The following is a 21,920-nucleotide window of genomic DNA, read 5'->3' as shown; positions in this document are numbered from 1 at the left end:
CTCAAATACTATACCTGTCTTCTCTAATATTATAAATTATACATGTTCGGACACATAAAACTAAATAGGATATCAAGGAAATTACTGAGCATTGTGTAAGTCTGTGAGAAACTCCCACAATTGATCTAAATTTTAAATCTGTAGGGTTTTCTATATATATAAATTAGAGCTGATCTGTTATTCTTTATTTCAATCTATATTTGTGTGCCTTTATGTACTTTGGTAACCCATAAAAAATATACCGTTCTTGGCTCATAGTTATTCAAATAATATTGTTCTTTTTCGCTAAGACATGTACTTTGACTTTCGATAAATTTAGATATCAATTTCTTTAATTGACTAAATAGGATTTCTTAGTAATTTTAAATAACTGGTAGGTGACCCTCGAACCTGGGGGAAAAATTCGAAACAAATATTTTTTTTGTTTTTTTTTTGTTTTTTGTAGGAGGTATGAATAGGAAAACAAATCCACCGCAATCTACCTTGGGCAATTGTTTTTTTTACGACCGATTGAGTTTTGATATCGGATCTCAATATGAATGATGCTTGTAACAATGCATATTTAAGTTATTCTCAACTTTACGCAACCAAACTGAACAACATAATTTTTAATATATTTATTATATAATTTTGAGTTCGGCTACTCGGTGCCACCGTTTAAAGACCAAAAGACGTCTCGAGTCTATTGTTACAAGATAGTCCTTCGTATCCACTACACGCAGAAACACATTTTAATCCGTTTTTTACGACCCGGCGTTACTACTACAACTAAGTCTACAGGTACATCTTATGAACTTTAGAATGTTATCATTTGCCACAGCGATGTTGGTCATAACTGGACTGAAAAACTTTCCCTTAATTGGACATCCCAATGTTGAGAATCTAGATATGAATGGTCAAGTTTATCCCATAAAATAATTTGAAAGTGGACACGTAACGAATGATAGTATGCTGCCCTCTCAGTCGGTGGTAATCCTTCAGGTTCAATCTTTTGGGAATCGGTACCATCACTTGGTATTTGTTATAGCGAAGACTTACACAGGCGTACGGACTCGATGGAAGTTGGGTAGGGGGTGGCAGAACCTGAAATGCAGACGACGGTGCCGTGTAGGACCCCCCACCCCGAAATAAAAAGAAGAAAATTTGGAAAGATTGACGGCCGCAAACGCGTTTTCCTGGTGCGAATCGTGATAGCGGGAGACTATCCTTTTTCTATATAACTATTGTAATACCTCACTGATTTGCACGAATAAAATGAATAGACAGACCTTTTATGTTCCTTAACGCCGTCACATGTGTAAAAATGAAATAGATATTTAAGTAACGTCCTTGTTGAATAAGTATGCCAATAACAATATATAATATAAAGAAGACGATGTGTGAAATTGTATACGTATGTATAATATCAACGATAAATAAATTCATTTTTTATACATTTGGATTATGACGTGACTTTTAAATGTTTTGATGGCCAAAAGCCTTTTTATGAAGGGTGTTTCACGTATCACCAGTGTCCTCTTACCAAGATTTCTAGAAATATCAGATAAATTTATGTATAAAATAGTCCCGTGATGCAAAGGCGTACGAGCTCGATAAATATTTGAATACCTGCAGCAAACGCGTTTTCATGCTATTCCAGTCCGTGAATACAACAACTTCAATGTAGTCCAAAGACTAATTTGAATCCCAAACAACCAGACAATCGTTGGGGTGTATGGTGAACTCGCGCTCCCCAAGAATATTTTGAAAATTTAACCTCCGCAAATGCGTTCTTCTGCAACTCTAGCCCGTGAATTAAGCAACTTCAAAGTTTCTAATCGGTTTGCAAACGAAACCCCACTCTATGCCGACCTGAATTCCAACCATCTAATCAGACTGTTGCAGCTGCATTCACAAATAATAATCGATGCCCGAAAAATGTCGCACAATGTGGAGTGGCTCCAGACGAAATGCTTTAATCCATAGTCAATTCAGTATAAATTCGTGGTATTCAATTAAAAGAAAAGTAAAATTAGCGTTTTATTAGATTCCTGACACTATATTTTGCCATCTAGATGAAATAATACTTTTTGTTTTCACTTTACCCGTCTGCCCGAAGTCAGATTGTCCGAAAGTTAGAGAAGCAGCCTAAGCTCATTAAATAAAAGTGGGCCTAAGCCTATAAAGAAAAAAGAAAAAAGAAAAAGAAAAAAGAAAAGAGAAAGATAGGAGAGGGGGAGGAAAGAAAAGAAAGAAGGAAGGAGAGGACAGGACAGGACACAGGACAGGAGAAAGAAAAGATAGGAAACATGACTGACAAACAACACAAAAAAAGAAGTGTACTACAGGGAAAGAACTTTATGAGTTTGACCTCATTATACCGAGAACCATGTAATTCATCTTTTAACCCCTATTTAGTTCAGGAAATCCAAACTTTTCCTTCTTCTGAAATGCTTGGAAAATGGGTTTGCAGTTGTCAATTTTCAAAATTTTCAGGCGGGGGGGGGGGGAACCCCCCAGACCCCCTCGGACGCTCGCACGCCTTCGGCGCGCTCGTGACACGCCTTCGGCGCATACTAGAGTGGGCCTTGGTCAATGACTTGACAGGTGGTCCTTCGGCCAACCAATCCGGCACTGGTAAATAGTACAAAATAGTCCTGGCTCCCCGATGTTCCTTCTGGACGTAAATTTCAGCTATATGAGGATCCCAGTGATAAAACAGAACAACGGGTATATCAGTGTCCTCTGCTACCACACACACCTTCATTTCTTCACTTAATCGTAACAGTTCACCGGTTGTACGTGACACGGAGTAGGGTTGCCTGTAAAAACCTCGTGGGTTTTTTCCAGGTCCTCCGATTTCCTCTTTGTTATGATAGATATTTATACTGGGTGCCATTTTGTCACTTCTGCGCTTATGTTTGTGTTTTTTTTTACAGAATTAACAGCGTGGTCATCAAAAACAAGCATTACCATATTTCGGATACATGAATTTGTTGTAACTCTCAACGAGATCTTGGTAGGAATCGTTTTTCCACCGCATTTGATGAAGGAGCCAGACACCATCTACAACAAATATGCAGTTTTTTCTGAATAGTTTATCGTTAAATATGTTTTCGAGGTCTTTTTCCATGTATTTAGCTAAATCGGACTTCACAGACTTGCGCATAAAACCGCCCTAGAAGAAACTGGTCGGAATGGGATTCATTTCATGGGCGAAGAATCGAAAAGCATCCACATTGTGTCGTTCGGCAAGGATTGTACAGCGTAAGAACATAACAGTTGGATTAACATGGACTGACTGTCATCTTCAAATGAATACTTTTCCACACTTCTTCAGCTGCATCACAATTTATTTTGTCTCTTTCTGTCGCCACTATGCCGGGTGATATACAACGCAATTCAACTGTCCCAGCGTGAAACAGGTCATTGAATTCCATCCAGGAAGCAATTTTTCTCCCGATCGTTGATCTTTCTCCCGGCGGGCATTTCCCATTTCGGCATGTCGCATCACGTATTGTCGCAAGTACATGCATGGTATACTACCATTTCAGCCAATCCTCTGCCATCAGTGGCGGCGCATTTGTCCCCCCCCCCCCCCGTTAATCTGGTCTGCCCTCTATTTGCCCCGCCCCCCCCCCAATAATTTTAGAAAATAAAAAAAAGTATTTGTGATACGTTTCGGTAATAAATACCTTCTACGGTGAATAAATCCCACATCCCCACTCAGTCATAAACTTGCATGTTGTAGAGCATTTCCGACAGTCTATTTTTCAAAATTTTCTTGGCGAGGTCCCCAATAGACTCGCTACTTTGGCGCTCACAAGGGGAATTCGTTGAGGTTCGCAAGTCCGTTCTCTAGTCGGATAAACTAGTGATCAGGCGACGAAAGGTATCTGGGCAGATCTATTTATCTCGACGATCGGTGCCTGACAGAATACTGTAAGACAGCATTTCCGGCAGTCTATTTTTCAAAATTTTCTGGGGGAGGACTCCCTACTTTGACGCTCGTGAGTGGGCTTCGTCGTGATTCGCAAGTCCGTTCGTTTGACACTTTATCTCATCGATGACCCTCCCAATCAATCCGATTATCTTTTTGCTGTGACAAAGATATTTATATATCCAACGTACTGTAAATATTGTATCCAATGTTTCGATGTTCTCGATTGGCGTGCGAGCGAGGTTTTGAGATACCGACTGTTTCATTTCACCAATCTCTTCACCATTTAAACTCCCATTAGTAATTTCACGGGTAACATTTCCGACCAGTTTAGTTAACAAACGGGATATCAATGCAGCTTCACTCAGAGTTATCGCCCGCTACCAAAAGATGTGAAGAAAAGTGTGAAGAGTGGATTTTAGAAGTCGAACTGGTACCAAAACTAGAACGTGTGTAACTGTGTTTGCCTTAGGCCGATTTTTGTGATATTTTTTTTCTGAAGTTGTTTGCATGTATACCTTTCATAAAAAACAAGAATCATTTGTTTCGGAGTTTTTCCCAAGTTCAGGTATTTTTTGAAGTTCTTCTACCAGCCTGGCATGTAAGGGTTGACATCCGCGAAGTCTCTGTTCGAATGAAATTATCAAAGACAGTGAAGTTGGGGAATTTCGAAGATTTTATGAATAATAGGAATAGAAGTTGTGACCACAAGCACGATTTTCCGATTGTGATCAATTAACCTCCAAAAACGAAATCTTAATATTTTATAACATTGAGTCCGTTAATGTAATAATATTTAAAATTGCAACATAAACTTATAAGTATTTGTGTAAAAATTTAATGCAACTGAAATAGTTAATATATTTATTTTTTAAATGATTTTTCAAGTGATTTTTTTTTTAATTTCGGAAAGTATTGACATCAAACATACTTAAAGATACATTAGTTACGAATTTAATAAAGAGTTGGCCATTCTTGCTATAATAATTAAAAATACATGATAAAAAAAGAAAATATTGAAAATTTCATTCAAATTACTTCATTCTTAGCCAACTTATCATTGTTTTTAGTTTTGACCAGATGTGTGCACAGTAATAACCAGGGCACTGGTACAATCGGGTCTTAGCCTCGATTTCCCATTTTTAAATTTCATTTTTAAATGGCGAACCGTTTTAATCTAGTTAAAATCTCGAATATCCGATGCCACCGAGAGTCGATTATGGTCGTGTTTTGTTAATACATGTCTAATTAATAGTTTATCGGTTCTGACTTTTATGGTAATGGCAATTACCAGGTTTGACTTGGTACCCAGTTTGATTTTGCTCCTTTTATTAGACTTATTTGAGGCATATGGAAATATTTTGGATTGTAGTGCTGAATACCACTCTGTGTCTCGATCTAAAGAATTATTGGTATTCCTTGTGTTCAGTCAACATAAATATAGGACAATGATAGAAGACAGGAACGTTAAATCTTTCCACATCTGTCATGCATCGATTTTATACAAATATGTCGTCTTGTATTGTCATATACTGAAAATCACAGTTTCAAATTGCTAGAAATCTATGCTTTTATCCTATTCTTTTTTTAATACAAATTTCTGGACATGTTAAAAGAAGTATTTGTTAGGCGCAAATATCGATGTAAAATGTTTCCAGTCGAGTCTGGCCAAATGCTGCCATCGTCACCATTCTGTTACCTTAAGAAAGACCGGCAATAGGCAGATTTATCTCTTGCATATTGTATATTTAAATTGCATGCTGTGTTTGTGAAATGTCCACCCACTATCTGGTTACTTAGATATAGCCTGTTTAGAGAAGTGAATAGTTGATACGCAAACACCTGCGTCTTAGTTTTCTACTCAGTCATTTCAGCCATTGCTATATATGCTAGAATATGTCACCATCCGTTAATAATAGTGAATACCTTTTGACTAAACTCACAATAACTCAATTAGACGAGCAATGAAATATAATATCCAATTAAAACTCCAAGCTTACAGCAGATAAAAACCTTTATCCTTGTGTAATATAATATATTACGTCGTCTTTTTGATTGATAACAAAGGTCCTAGATGCATTCAAATGAATACTTGACAATGACAAAATATTCATAGCTAGATTTATCTTCAGATTAATGAATAAAAACGATAAAACACACGTTACCTACTTAATAAGTAAGCAAATCACACGATTTGGTATATAATTTTAATTAAACTTTACTAAGCCAAAAAAAATAACAAGATGGCTTGCACTTGTTTGGAATATCAATGGGACTAGTCAGAAGATTCAAACGTTGATCACAGTAGCTCGACAAGGCAGGATCGCTACTCCCTGTAAGGTTTAGACGGCATAAGGAAAAACAACCTCTTGGAATATCAATGGGACTAGTCAGGAGATTCATACTCTGATCACAGTAGCTCGGCAAACCTTTGTCTACCTCAATCAACTGCTGTATGTTAAACAATAAGATTATATACAAGAAAATAAAATACTATAATAGGTTGATGTTGATTTTTTGAACGGATAATGACATATTCTCCGGAGACGAAATCGGGACGGAAGAAAGGTCATCAGAAAATAAAATAATAGTTTTATGAATTTAAAAGTGTTATAAGGGTATCTTGAACAGTTTCTGAGAAAAGGTCTAGAATAATAATTATATACCAAAAACTAAGTCAAATGTGTAGTAAATATTCAAGAATCATTCAACTGAGGCTTTTGTTTCCATGGTCTAGAATAATAATTATATACCAAAAACTAAGTCAAATGTGTAGTAAATATTCAAGAATCATTCAACTGAGGCTTTTGTTTCCATGGAAACACAAAACTAATTAAATCCGCGAAATTTCTAAGTAGCAAAGGGCACAACTTATATTATCCCAGGTTGATGTTTGTACAAAATTTCATGAAGATATCTTGAATGGTTTATGAGATATGCCCCGGAACCACAATTGCACACCAAAAATTAACTCAAATTTGTTTCCATGGAAACACCGAAATTATTAAATGTGAGAAATTCCAAATTAGTAAAGGCACATCTAATTTAATAGGTTAATGTTTGTACAAAGTTTCATGAAGATATCTTGAATGGTTTATGAAATCTCCTCCGGAAACAAAATTGTACACCAAAAACTAAGTCAAATTAAATTTTGTTTCCTTGGAAACACAAAAAATATAAATCTAAGAAATAGTAAAAGGCAAAACTACTGTAATAGGTTGATGTGTGTGCAAAGTTTCAAAAAAGATATCTTCAAAATTTTATGAGATATGCACTGGAAACAAAATCGTGACGAACGGGCGGACGGACGCACGCACGGACTAGAACCATTTAAATATCCCTCCCTAAGTTCGTTCGACGCGGGATAATAACGTTGAATGTGACTTGCATACTTCACACCTTCACAGTTTTCCTTGTACATTATTACACGCGCCAGTGATCTCAATAAACGAACAATATTTATTTTATAAAGGGAAAGTGTATTCATAAACAGTGTTATGGTGTCTTGTTTCTGTAATAATGTAAGAGAGAGAGACAGAGACAGAGACAGACAGACAAACATGGGGATTAACGTCCACTCGACACAAACTAGGTCATTTCGGGACTAACATATGGTTTTTAATTTTATTTTAATAATTCGCTTGCGCGTAGGGTTCTTTAGCAGTGGGAGGAAACCGGAGGACCCGGAGAAGACCCACGAGGTTGGACAGGCGATTCGAAACCGCGCCAGTTGACTCAATGACAGACTTTCTGATACGGCGTGCACGTGCTAACCATTCGGCCCTCCAACCCCCAATAATATTATAAATAAAACACCTTACAGGTATTACCTGTCTGTCTTTATATATCCTTTTTGACTAAACAGGATCTCTTCGTCATTGTATTAAACGAATACATCATTTTAGTTATTAAGTTACAAAAGGCGCAGATAAAATCAGTATCGTTTTTTTTTCTTTAATGTATTCGGGATTGAAATGTAAAGCGTTATGTCAAATGAATATCTCAGGGACCCGGAGAAAACCCACAAGGTTGGACAGGCGGCCCTACTCCTTGTCACGTACAACCGGGGAATCGAAACCACTCCAGTTGACTCAGAAGAGCAGATGAAATCAGATTTTTTAAAATTTGTTTAAGGATTCAAATGTAAAGCAAAAGTGAGTTAGCTATGTCCAGACCGAAATTTGTGAAATGAAAAAGTCCTCAATGTTCATGAATAAAAATCATCCACAGGTCATCGTAAAAGGCAGCAAAGTCCATGAACAATTTGTCCATGCACATGTACAGGAACAATTGGTGATCATTACATGCGTGATTTAAAGCTGATGACATACTGTACTTTGTGGAACATTACAGATTCAACCAGAGGTCGTTAAATATGGATATACTACTTCTGAACAACATTGAATTCAAATTGCATTTTAATTAATATATTTATAAGAAGATGAAAATAGAAGTATGTGATTAGTGTAACCGTAATTAGTCTTAATGCCTGTAAAACCCACAATCGTTGCTTCATAAGGCCTGCCATTCAGTCAACTGGCGTGGTTTCGATTCGCTCGGTTGAACGTAAAAAGGACTAAGGTGGCCTTCCAACCTCGTGGGTTTTCTCCGGGTCCTCCGGTTTCCTCCCACTGCTAAAGGCAAAGACATCTACGCGCAAGCGAATTAATGAAATGAAATTTAACCATATGTTAGTCCCGAAATGACCTACTATCTCTGGGTCCTCCGGTTTCCTCCCACTGCTAAAGCGAATTAATGAAATAAAATTGAACCATATGTTAGTCCCGAAATGACATACTCTCTCTCTCTCCCTCGCTGTCTCTCTCTCCAGGTAAACAGGGCATCAACCAAGAAGTATAAATCTCTCGCATAGTTGGATAAAATCACATGTTCTATAACGTTATTAATACAAAATCCCTTATAACATTCTCCTGTGGTCGATATTATGTAAGGTGGTTTGGGTGAGGGGTCATGTCTCACATCCGAAAAAGTGTTTCAAAAATAAGTGTGTCATTGGTGATTTTTATTGCATATCTGGACCAGAATTTAACATTCAATTTCATCCACTACTACATCACCACAAACCAACGAAACGAAAAGAGCAAATGTACAGGTGTCATCGACACATCCGTCTTCATTAGCCCAATCAGAGCAGAACAGTAGAACGTTAAACTGTACTGTGTTTAAAAGCTAAATGTCTATAAAGTGAAATGGGGTTTAACGCTAATAAAGACGGGCATACGCCATACAGTGTGCTCTGAGGGAAATTTTGCCCAGACAGTGGCACTACGGCTTATTCTTATATCGAATTCCAACTGTCAAGGGATCTTTAACGCGCACGCCAATGTGTACACGGGATCTCGGTTTTCCGTCCCATCCGAACGACTTTTCAGGCCCTCCGTTCTGCATGACTGACAAGGGAGAACCACGCCGGAAAATCTGGATGAACTTTCTCGGCCAATGCAGGGATCGAACACCTGACCTCCAGGCTAGTGAGCCAGCGTCTTACCCACTTAGCCACCGTGACTTACAGCTATATGAATAAAAACTTGAAACTAACCCCATTTCATTTCCTAGACACAGACTAATTAATATTGTCATATGGGAAGTGCAGTAGCTGGATCCGCTATAGGAATTCGTATTTTAATATTAATTTTATGAGATAGTAAGCAATTACAGCAAGTTAACAACTCGTACCTCCCTGTCAAACACGATATTACTCTGGTTCATACGTGCCGAGAGCCCCATATGGGAAGTGCTGTAGCTGGATTCGTCATAGGGATTATTTATGAGATAGTAAAGAATTACAGCAAGTTAACATCTTCTTCCTCCCTGCCAAACACGATATATTACTCTGGCCCATACGTGCAGAGAGTCCAAGGTGGGGTAAACGTCAATAGGCTTTACGGGTATCGGTGGCTGAATAATTGTTTTGCTAAATCTTGACGCTCGTCATGATTTCGATTTATCGTTATATTAACTTATATGTCGATTTATTTTCGATATTCTCGACATTTGTTAATTTCTTTATACCCCTTTATGAAATGCTATAATATAATTGTACGACTTACCTATGTAACTATGCATCAAAATAATGGCCGTTAAATTAGACACATCCACGCGGGATCAAATCTTTACTAATAATAGAGAAAGCCTGTGATTTCATCTAAATATAATCTTAAAGAAGGAAGTATATTAAACTATATTGTAGAATATATGGGGTCTTCTTTAACGTTCTAATACATGTAATGACATTCAGTTTGATTTACGCTACAGTTCACATGACAATCATAAAACATATTTCTATAACACGGCCTAGCTACAGATCACAAATAACTTATTACTCTATGTATTGTTATCCGTATAGCCTGTCAAACACAAAAATAAAGTATTGTTGCCATGGTTTTGTTGATGCAACTCTGGATGTCGATATGGTTCATGTTGATGATTTTTTGATGTTTTAAACAGTAAAATGACTGTAGAATTATTACAATAAACCTAATTACGGAAGAAGATAGAAAACTACAGGTTTGTCCACGGATTTATTTCAAACAAATGTTACTAATATTATTCAAAATACCAAGATCAATTATCGAAGCTCTGGTTTTCATAAGCAATTTCAGTTCAATATTTGAGGCCCTGGCTTTCAGAGTTTGAACTACATACACCAACAATTTGATTCAATATATGTATGGGGTTTAACGTCCACTGTAAACAAACTAGGTCATTTCTTCGAGACTAACACATAATGCAATTTTATTTCAATAAGGTTTCTTTAGCAGTGGGAGGAAACCGGAGGACCAAGAGAAAACCCACGAGGTTGGACAGTCGACCCTACTCTTTGTCACGTACAACCGGGGTTTAACCTCCACTCTAAACAAACCAAGTCATTCCGAGACTAACACGTGCAATTCTATTTCAGTAAGGGTTCTTTAACAGTGTGGGGGGGGGGGGCTTAGAGAAAACCCACGAGGTTGGACAGGCGACCCTACAATTTGTCACGTACAACCTGAGAATGGAAACCACACCAGTTGACTCAATGAGAGACCTTATGATGCAACGCGCATTCCACCCCCTCCTCCATACAATTTTTTAAAGATACATTATGTAAGATTCAGATAAAAAGCTGGTCGTCCTTCCATAATAGTTTAAATGCACACCGCCAGATTTTTTGTGTTATTAATTAAATCAGGGTATAGTACATACCAACCTTGAGATTTAACAATATGATTAGTTTCAAAATTATTGATTCTTGTTCTCTGCATTTTACCCAGGCTTTTGTGTCAGTGGAATATGTCCATGTTAACCGAGGTAATATTTGGGACTGGACGATAACAGTACCAGCTAGCTCCTCTTAAACCCACTGCAATGACGTTTTAAGCCAATGCGATGACGTTTTAAGCCAGTCCGATGTTTTAAGCTCTCATCTTAGAGCTGTCAGTGGTGTTTTACCCACATTATATGTGACTGACAGACAGACGAACGACGGGACACCAAATACAAGAAATGTATGCAATATAAAGAAATTTATTTTAAAACGTATACAATATGAAATGAAATGAGGTTTAACGTCCTGTTTTACCCACATTATACGTAATTGACAGGCCGACGAACGACGGGACACAAAATACAAGAAATGTATGCAATATGAAACGAAATGAGGTTTAACGTCCTGCTGTTCTGCGATACAGTGTGCTATGGGGGAAATTTTGCCTGGACAGCCATACAATGGCCTACTCTTATATCGAATTCCAACTGCCAAGGAATCTTTTACGTGCACGGCAATGTATACATTTGACCTCGTTTTTTCGTCCCACCAGAAGGACTAGATAGCTGCCCTTGCAACGGTATACAATATGAATCAAGGGAAGGTATGCTACAGTTTTAATTAAGTAATGACACAGATACTGTGCAGTTAGTCAGATGTTTAAAGAATAGCCAACAGATAGTATTTCTGCCCATCAGTGACGAACATATTTCGACAGTTTATACAGTGTCCGGTATGATCAGGTTTCATAGAGTGAAGTTAAGAGTGATATATAACAGTAGTTGTATTTTAAATAAACCAATAAAGTAAAAACTATAGAAAGGTATCTCAAATAGAAACGACTCAGATCGCCCACTCTTCTCCTATTTTGATAAGCCAACAATGAGGTTGATGCCCCCCTACGCCATCCCAAAATAAAATATTAATTAAAGGGTCATTGGGTAAAATTAGATAAAGAACTGACAGTTCTCGCTATAATAGTTACAAAAATAGATTATGAAAACAGAATATGCTGAAAATTTCAAATTGCTTCACTCTGAGCCTCGATCGTTAGAATCAAAGTCATCTTGTCCCAAAGCATAGACAAAATGAAATTGCTTAGCTCTGCTTAACTTTACCGGAAAATGTTAATCATTGAACTCATGTCAGGACATATAACTAATGAACAAGTTTCAACATTCTACCGCAATTAGACTAAGCAGAAAATGCTCATCATCGACCTTAGTCAAGGTATTGATGTAATGACGAAGTTTGATCACTGTTACAAAATGGTTCATGAAAACAAAAAATGCTGGAAAATTTCAGTCAAATTGCTTTACTCTTAACAGCGATATCAGCGATTCAATTTTAGACCAGCCCCCATCGCCATTACTAACGTTGGTACGATAATAAACAAAGTTCGATTATCCAATTTTACTTCAAATTATGCAGCACAAAATGTATTCAAATGCATTAAATATCACAGGCTAACGATGGCACCGAGTGTGGTCTGGATAAATTAATTAATGTCTAATCTAATACTTTTTGAAAAGTATCGAGCCATCAAACTAAACTGATTAGCTATACTTATTCTAAGCAAAAAACTTTCACGATCGAACTTCGTCAAGGTAAGTGAAACTCTACAGTCTGATCATACTCTATAAGTTATCTTGTTCCAAAACACCGATAAATATAATCTCTGCTTATCTCTGCTTAGACTAAGCAAACAACGCCTATCATCGAACTTTGTCAAGGTATTGATGTAATCAATAATGAAATTATACACGAAGTTTCACCACTGTCACAGTTATCGAACTCAATAGCCGCGATCAATCAAGTTGCATATCACTCTGCTTACCCGGAGCAGAAAATGCTCATTATCGAACTTAGTCACGGGAAATGTTAGTACTGGACAGTTTTACTATAACAAAGTGTCTAATGTATTGAAGCAGACAAAAACACTCCCTCGCTGTCCATGTGGAGGGAAAAGATTGTGTAATCTACTGAAAATTAAAGTTGAAGGGTTCAGTGAATTATATTTTAATTCCAGGTTTAAAGTTATGGTAAAAACTAAACAAAATAGGAGACTAAACCAGCAAACCAGGAAAGTATATAACAGAAGACGTGTGACAATACGGGGACAGATGTGACTATCTAATCAGGAACTCCCTGATACTAGGATGACACTTATCTAATCAGGACTTTCACGCTGTGTATAAAACTATTTTCACTGATCAATTGACACCGAAACACTTTGTTGGTTAAATATATTTTGATATCTTAATAACTGAAGCACCATGGGTCGTCTGTCAGACGTGGAGAGCGGACAACCATACAAACCAGTCGCCACATCCGGCGTATAACCCATGCATCGTTTCTCACTACATATTCTGGAACAGTCTGTGATCGTCTAGTATTGTCTCTGTCCGCATGTGTTTCTTATTTTCTTCTTGTGGGACTCCACTTTAAATATTGTGTATTTATTCTGCCATTCAGTTTATGGTAACAACAATACCACATTTCGTTTCTACATTTTATATTAAGCACTGCTACATATGGGTTACATAGTTACAAGTATTATAATAAAATCATTCTCTCTAACCCGCTCTCATGCAGACTCAGCAAGTCTGCTGATGGAAATTCCTACATCTTCCCCTCCCTAGTGCACATATTCTATAAATTATATACGCTCAGATTCACACCCATTAATTATTCTATTGGCTAATTATGATGTAATTAATCATGTGATTGGCCACTCATGCCAAATATGAAATGGTAACTTTCCAATCACGTGCTTTTAGACATATTCTATCCTTGAACATAGACTCCCTTCCCTGTTATTCTCACAATATTTCATAAACAATTTAATTTACGTTTTAAATAAATTCATACCATAACTAATATACTGACAATGGAGAATAGAAATATGACACAATTATTTATCAAATTATAACTCATGTCCTCTCGTGCACTTATATTATTCGTTTAATACAATTTCGCATAAATTATCAAATAGTATTACATACCACCCAAACTACAACGGCTATATACATTAATATTATTATACAACAAAAAGCGCACATTATTGTTATAATAATATAGTCTAATTCATAAGAAAATGAAATGAAAGATACACCAGATAAAAGCGCTATTAAATATATTTAACTTGCATACGCTTTTAAAAATCAGATTTTTTGTGCAGTGTAATTTAAATAAAAGGTGTCTAGCGTGACATGTGTTTCGGGCATATGTTTCATAAGTGACATGTGATACGAGATATAGCTCTCCGAAACTTGCAATTTGTTTGGGGTAAGACGTTATCACTTTCCGCCCATGTGTAAACGCAATAATATTAATCTAATATATAAACCGCACAAATTTAACAGATACAAATAATGTACATGTTATTCCACAGGTAGACAGACATTGAAGGGGTCCGACTCCTTCGGGTATTTGCGCCCAATGAAATAATCATGTTGTTCTGATGCTCAACTAGTATCAAATATATATCGTGCCTGGGGTTTGTTACAAATCGTCTCGAGCATGTTCCACACATATCCAACTTAGATATATAATATCTACATTCAAGTTAAACGAACTGCATCTATTCATTTTAAGTCTTGCGTCGAGCTGAATAAAGTATATGATTTATTGCCATTAAAACATCTATGGGTGGTTAACAGTGTGTAACTAAAAACTATAATTGGATTTTTATTGCCAACATTTCAATGTAGCTAAAATTCTCTAGACCAAGTCTATTACATGTAGATGTTTAAAGCGCGTTAACAATATATTCATATTAGAACAACTATGTCATTTCGGGATTAACAAGCCAACAGTGAGGCTGATGTCCCTCACCGAAATCCTCAAATAAATAGATGACACATATTAATTAATAGTACATCTATTTTTTTTTCAAAAGTATTAAGCAATCGAACTGATTATCAACTATACACTAAGTTTCATCACTCTCTATCAGATAGAATCAAAGTTATCTTTCCCAAAGCATCGACCAAGGAAATTGCTTATCTCTGCTTAGCTTTAGCTCGATATGTTAATCATATCTTAGCCTGCTTAGCCTAAGCAGACAATGCTCATTATCGAACTTAGTCAAGGTAATGATGTAATGAAACTATACACCAAGTTTCATCACTCTCACTTAATTAGAACTAAAGTTATCCTGTCCAAAACCATCAACCAATCAAATTGCTTATCTCTGTTTACCCTAAGCAGAAAATGCTCATCTTCGAACTCCATCATGGCATTGACCTAATAAACACCTACACCAAGTTTGAACATTCTAGGTCAATTAATAGTCCCCTGCTTTCTTCGAAAGGCGGGAGACAATATACTACATATTACAAGTCATACCCAACTGAAAGAAATGACGATTGATTAAAATTCCACCATTTTGGATTTCATTTTCCCGGCCAATTTGAATTTCTACCATCAAGAATTCTCGAAATTAAATTTTTGAGATTACCGCTGCCCTTTTATTACCAAATTAATGTTGTTTTTTTTCTTTTTTTCCCCATTTATTGATAGGTCTTTCAAGCATTTTTCTAGGAGTCTGATGAAAAGTTAAACATAAAAGACAGGTTTTCGCGTTTCTAAGTTGTTACTACATGATGATCTAGGTCCAGATTTTGAGATTCTTCAGCATCAATAACTTGATACACACGAGTCGTGTATTCTAAAGTTCGGGTGCCTTGTGTAATGAACAAGGAAATACATATCCGGCAAGACAATGGTGAAGTCATAAGTAATGACTCATTCACAAACGACAAAATAAGGACTGATTCACAAATGACAAAATAATAACGTGGAGACTCAAGAAAGCGAAAACGACTCTCGTTCAATTTGGACTGTTCATGTATTTTACCGAACATAAATAATTAGAAATTGCAATATATTTTTGAAAAAAAATCTAAATGTAAATCACTTCGATATGTTCATATTGCAGTAATATTGGCTTTGAGACCTATTTCGTATATTTTAAGGTTTCGATGAATAGAGCCACACGCCCTTTAAGTTGTGAGGGCATGAGAGATATTACAAGAAAAGATCTCCCTTTCACTCCATTTTATAATGAATCATAATGTAGGTGACGATGTAATATAGAATTAGTTGTACACTTTCTACATATAAGTTATAGAAGCGAACCCTTTCACGTGCTAGATATTTCATATAACCCGACAACCCTTCATATCATTTATTCTCTATTCCACACCATACAAACAGACTATATGACTGACAATAAAGAAAACTCTCTATACATTCCATGGGCTGCTTATATAATAGAACAATAACACAGAGATAGTAGGTCATTTCGGGACTAACATATGGTTCAATTTTATTTCAATATTTCGCTTGTGTGTAGGTGTCTTAAGTAGTGGGAGGAAACCGAACGACCCGTAGAAAATCCAAGAGGTTGGATGGCCACCTTAGTTCTTGTCACGTACAACTAGGGATTCGAAACCACACCAGTTGACACAATGACAGACCTTGTGATACAACGCGCTCGCGCTTACCATTCGGCCATCCACCCCGCCCCCCTTCTGTGGACTGGTGAAATATGTAGCGGCCTTCACGAAACTGTATTCACAAGAAAAGTAGTAGAAGTTGAGGTGGTAGAGGGAGACAATTTGCCAACAGATACGGATTGTACGTTTGAAAATACCAGTATTAGGTCCATACTCCTCGCAGTGTTTGGTTTGATTAGAGCTAATCCCACTACTCACTGCTGTAAAGAAGGCAAATTCGTGTTCTAAATTATGACCGGTCAATAGTCCGATTAACAACCAATAGTTAACTGCGTAACAATACCAAACAGAGCTCCTAATTGGACCAAATACGTTTACATAACGTTACGTCACAACTCACGATTTTATTATGCCCAGTTAACCAGTGCATAGCAGATTACTGCAGAAAAACTAATTGTGTGACAAACGAGGCTATCAGCACGGATATAATATAAACAATAATGCTTTGAGTCGAACAACACTTTCACCGTTTTTAATACCTTAAATCAATGTCCAACGTTTTAGGGAAGGCCCTTGATTAAAAGAAGGGCTGTCATGTTGCTGTGATTAACAGGACGAATAGACACACTCCCTCAAAAGCGCAAGTATCAGAAGCTAATCCAGCAATGGCCAGAGAGGGATTTCTCGGGCCATTGCTTCAGGAATATGTATTAGGTCCAACTCTAAGAAGGTATGGGCAAGCAAAGAGAGCACAAATAATCCAACCTGCGATTAAACAGCATCCGAAGAGCGTGAGATTTACAATCTCGTTCGAGATTTCGATCAGTTGAAACGTCAACGCCAAATAGTAGAGTTTAAAAAACAGCTTAACACGGAATAAAGTCGTATTGACGAGTATAACGCCGCTTGCCCACAGGCCCTCGAAGCTAAAGTTTCATGTGCCCTTGGTTTGTCATTTCAAACTCCTGGTTCAAGCTTCGTACTGAGAAGAGAAACCCCCGTACAAGACGTCAACACATCAACTGTTAACTCAGCATATAGAGAGCCCATATATAAAGAGCGGTATCACTAATCACATAAATCTGTTTGGAAAATGGATTCAGTTACCCCGAAAACGTATATTTTGACACCAAACTAGATTATATATGATGATTTCGTTGGAAATTGGAATTTGGACCCCTGGTCTCGGTCACCCAGAGCCTCCTAGTCTTCAACGTATGGAGGGTCTGAGACCTTGTTCATATATTGACGAAAAGTTCCAATGCCCATGCGTAACCGGTCGTTTAGATTTTTTGTGCGGTTGATCTTTGGCCAAGTCAAGTAAGAGTTGCGCCCCTTCCCGCAATAAATCTCATAATTCTTGCATTAATATAAACAAATGTGAATTGTGACGACGAATTAGGATTAATTTTTTAAAAAATGATATGGCCCATGAAGAGAGGAATTTTACAGTAATAATAATTAAGAGTGTTGGATATTGAACTGGTAATCCAATCAAATGGATTTTCTGAAATGGCATTGTTAATATAATTTCATGGGCTAATTTCTTCTTTTAGGGCTAGTTACCTCCCTTAGACCTTGTTTATGATAATGTAAAAGACCGGATTATTTAGCCCATGGACTATTATTCTCAAATGTTGATAACGCATCCAAACTAATATCCGTAAAATATTTGTCTGGATTATAGAGACAAGGGCCCGTGAGAAGCCGGGTATCCTGCCATTTAGTTGATATAATTGAAAAAGAATGATAAAGTTTCACTACACCAAATTCTCGACTAAGGTCATGGTCATTTTCAGATGCAATTAATATGTGTCATCTATTTATTGTGGGACTGAGCGAAGGGGACATTAGTCTCAATGTTGGCTTGTTTGTTCAAATGTTCAGCAGCTCTAACTGTAGAACGCTATGATGGGAGAGTAGTATAGTGTCCATTTGATTCGATTTCGTTCTAAAACATACAATTATTCATGAGTCGAGATAATTCGGACTCAATAACACTTAATCGGAATGTCCGTATCACAACGGTTCCGTAATGATTGACAAAAAGGCGGTGCTCGATTGTCAGCACGGAACGTTCCGAATTGACGGAATTGCAATCGAGTGACACCGAATTCAGTCTTGTCAGACTTCTGTCAGTCCCGACAACAGAGGTGGTGTGAGTAGAATCGGGACGTAATTAAACCTAATTAATATTTTTAGGCTATCTTGTTTGGGTAAGATATTTTCTCATGCAGTCAGCACATGCGTTCCAGTCCCAAATCCCATTTTTACTCGATTGTCACTATCCTTGGGATTTTCAGAATTCAATTCCGGAATGTTCAATCGAGCACCCCCTTACTATAATATAAGTATTGAATGGCCTTAGATATTCGGACGATGGCGTGTAGCATCAATTGACTTGAGAACACTAACATCCTAGTGTGAATAGGTGGGATTGATGGTTGTGAAGACCTTATTGTCATATTGATTTTTTTACGCCCGTTCGTTCACATTTTGTGTGTGGACAATATTTATCCGATTTTGACGAAAGGTTTAAATCCCAAAGATTTTGGTTCCTATCGATATTGGCATATCAGTCGGTAACGTCATGGATTATGGCCCCTGATTGTACGAAAAATCATGTCTTTAGCTTGTGGATACTCTATAGGTCACAATGTGTATCTGACCGAAACTGCCCGATAAATGGCCGCTCTTAGTGTAACCGTATGTAATACCAAGATTGTGGACCCTTTACAGGGTGGAGGTCACAATTTTTAACCGATGTCAAAAGCCGTTCAATTATATATCACAGTTACACCATGAGGGCGATTGAGATTGAATTTCGTGAAAATCGGAGCGAAAATAGCCGCTCCCTGTACGCAAATAGTGACAAAAGGTTGTAATACTTAAGTTTGTGGACTCTCTAGAGGTCACGATTTTGATATCTTTAACTTAAAAGTATCCTTATATTCCAAAGACCCCGGTTCCTTTCGGTATTCGAGCATGTCAGGTCGTAACTTCACGGAATACAGACACTGGTTGTACGAAGAATCACGTTTTTAGCTAATGAACCCTCTTGATGTCAAAATTTTAATTTGATTTTATAAAACTTTAATATATATCACCGTTACACCGAAATTACAGTTGAGTTCGAATTTCGTGAAAATCGGACCGACACTTCCCGTCAAAATGGCAGCTCCCCTTTATGCAAATAGTGTTAAAGCATGTAATACCAATGTGTTTACTCTCTAGTCTGGAGGTCACAAATTTTATCCAATTTTGATGAAACTTTAGATGTATGTTTATATCCCAAAGACCTCGGTTTCTTTTGATATTGACACATGTCGGACCGTCACATCCTGGATTATGCCCCTTCTGGTACGGAAATCGCTTTTTTAGCCTATTCTCTGGCCATCTTGCATGTATGTGAACACATTGTAGGATGAAGTCGTTGATGGACTGCTCCATTTGGTGGGCATAGAGATGGGCATTTCAGTTACAAAATATGCCATTTCTTGATGCCAATACTATCTGAACAATATAAATATAACAGAACTATTTCATTCTGTATTAAAAATCTTTATTTATAAAAGCGTAATATTTAGATTAAAAATGGGCGCTCTTCAGTCACTTAATACAAATTAGAAAGTATATTTACATATATTTACATTTCCCTATTCTGATATTTTCATTTATATTTCCCTATTCTGATGTTTACATTCATTTATATTTCCCTACTATGTTTACATTTATATTTTCCTATTCTGATGTTTACATTTATATTTCCCTATTCTGATACTTACTTTTATATTTCCCTATTAAGTTTACATTTATATTTCGCTATTCTGATGTTCACATTTATATTTCCGTTTTTTCTAATTTTAATTACTTTGTTATACCAATATTTCATTTTATTTTAATCGTTTGACATAATCAACATTTTTACGAAAGAATATTCAGTAAAAACGGTGATTGTAACAATGTTTCATACTACCGAGAGAAGGAAGCAAGTGGCAAATGTTTAGTGATCACAAAATAAAATATAACTGCTTGCGAGTATCATACTCTGGCAACGGTATCTAAGCACATATAAGTGTTTCTATATCTGATTTGTTGATATTACTTTGTACACTATATATATTTTACTTTGTATACTCAAAGATCAAAATGTGGATTATAAAATGGATTATTAAACATAAATTTAACTTGTTACATATTTATATTAACGTTTATTATTAAACTACCACTATATACTATTTATATTAACGTTTATTAGTGTCACTAGATACTATTTATATTAACTTTTATTATTGTACTGTCACTATATATTATTTATATTAACGTTTATTATTATACTGTCACCATATACTATTTATATTAACGTTTATTATTATACTGTCACTATATACTATTTATATTAACGTTTATTATTATACTGTCACTATATACTATTTATATTAACGTGTATTATTATACTGTCACTATATACTATTTATATTAACGTGTATTATACTATTTATATTAACGTTTATTATTATACTGCCACTATATACTATTTATATTAACGTGTATTATTATAGTGTCACTGTATACTATTTATATTAACGTTTATTATTATACTGTCACTATATACTATTTATATTAACGTGTATTATTATACTGTCACTAGATACTATTTATATTAACGTGTATTATTATAGTGTCACTTTATACTATTTATATCACTATATACTATTTATATTAACGTTTATTAGTGTCACTATATACTATTTATATTAACGTTTATTATACTATTTATATTAACGTTTATTATTATAGTGTCACTGTATACTATTTATATTAATAACATATATTATTATACTGTGACTATATAACATTTATATTAACGTGTCACTAGATACTATTTATATTAACGTTTATTATTATAGTGTCACTATATACTATTTATATGAACGTTTATTATTATAGTGTCACTATATACTATTTATATTAACGTGTATTATTATAGTGTCACTATATACTATTTATATTAACGTTTATTATTATACTGTCACTATATACTATTTATATTAACGTTTAATATAATACTGTCACTATATACTATTTATATTAACGTGTATTATTATACTGTCACTATATACTATTTATATTAACGTTTATTGTTATACTGTCACTATATACTATTTATATTAACGTTTATTATTATACTGTCACTATATACTATTTATATTAACGTTTATTGTTATACTGTCACTACAGTATATACTATTTATATTAACGTTTATTATTA

At 35.9% G+C, this 21,920-nt stretch overlaps 1 protein-coding gene across 3 annotated transcripts in view; it reads right to left on the bottom strand.

Moving 5' to 3' along the window:
* Positions 1-21,920, bottom strand: part of LOC126819618 (multiple epidermal growth factor-like domains protein 10) — a 65,759-nt gene that overhangs the window by 10,656 nt on the left and 33,183 nt on the right. For 2 of the 3 annotated variants that reach the window (XM_056100428.1, XM_056100430.1), the window contains exon 1: positions 9,991-10,056. The exons of the other annotated variant lie outside the window; for it this stretch is intronic. The gene's annotated coding sequence lies outside the window, so the exon portion shown is untranslated. Of the gene's footprint in view, positions 1-9,990; positions 10,057-21,920 lie in introns of those variants that run through there. 3 annotated transcript variants of the gene reach the window in all.

Source organism: Patella vulgata, chromosome 4 (genome assembly GCF_932274485.2).
Source record: "Patella vulgata chromosome 4, xgPatVulg1.2, whole genome shotgun sequence".
Lineage (NCBI taxonomy): Eukaryota > Metazoa > Mollusca > Gastropoda > Patellidae > Patella > Patella vulgata.
The sequence above is the reverse complement of the archived record's forward strand: the minus strand, read 5'-3'. Positions and strand labels throughout refer to the sequence as shown.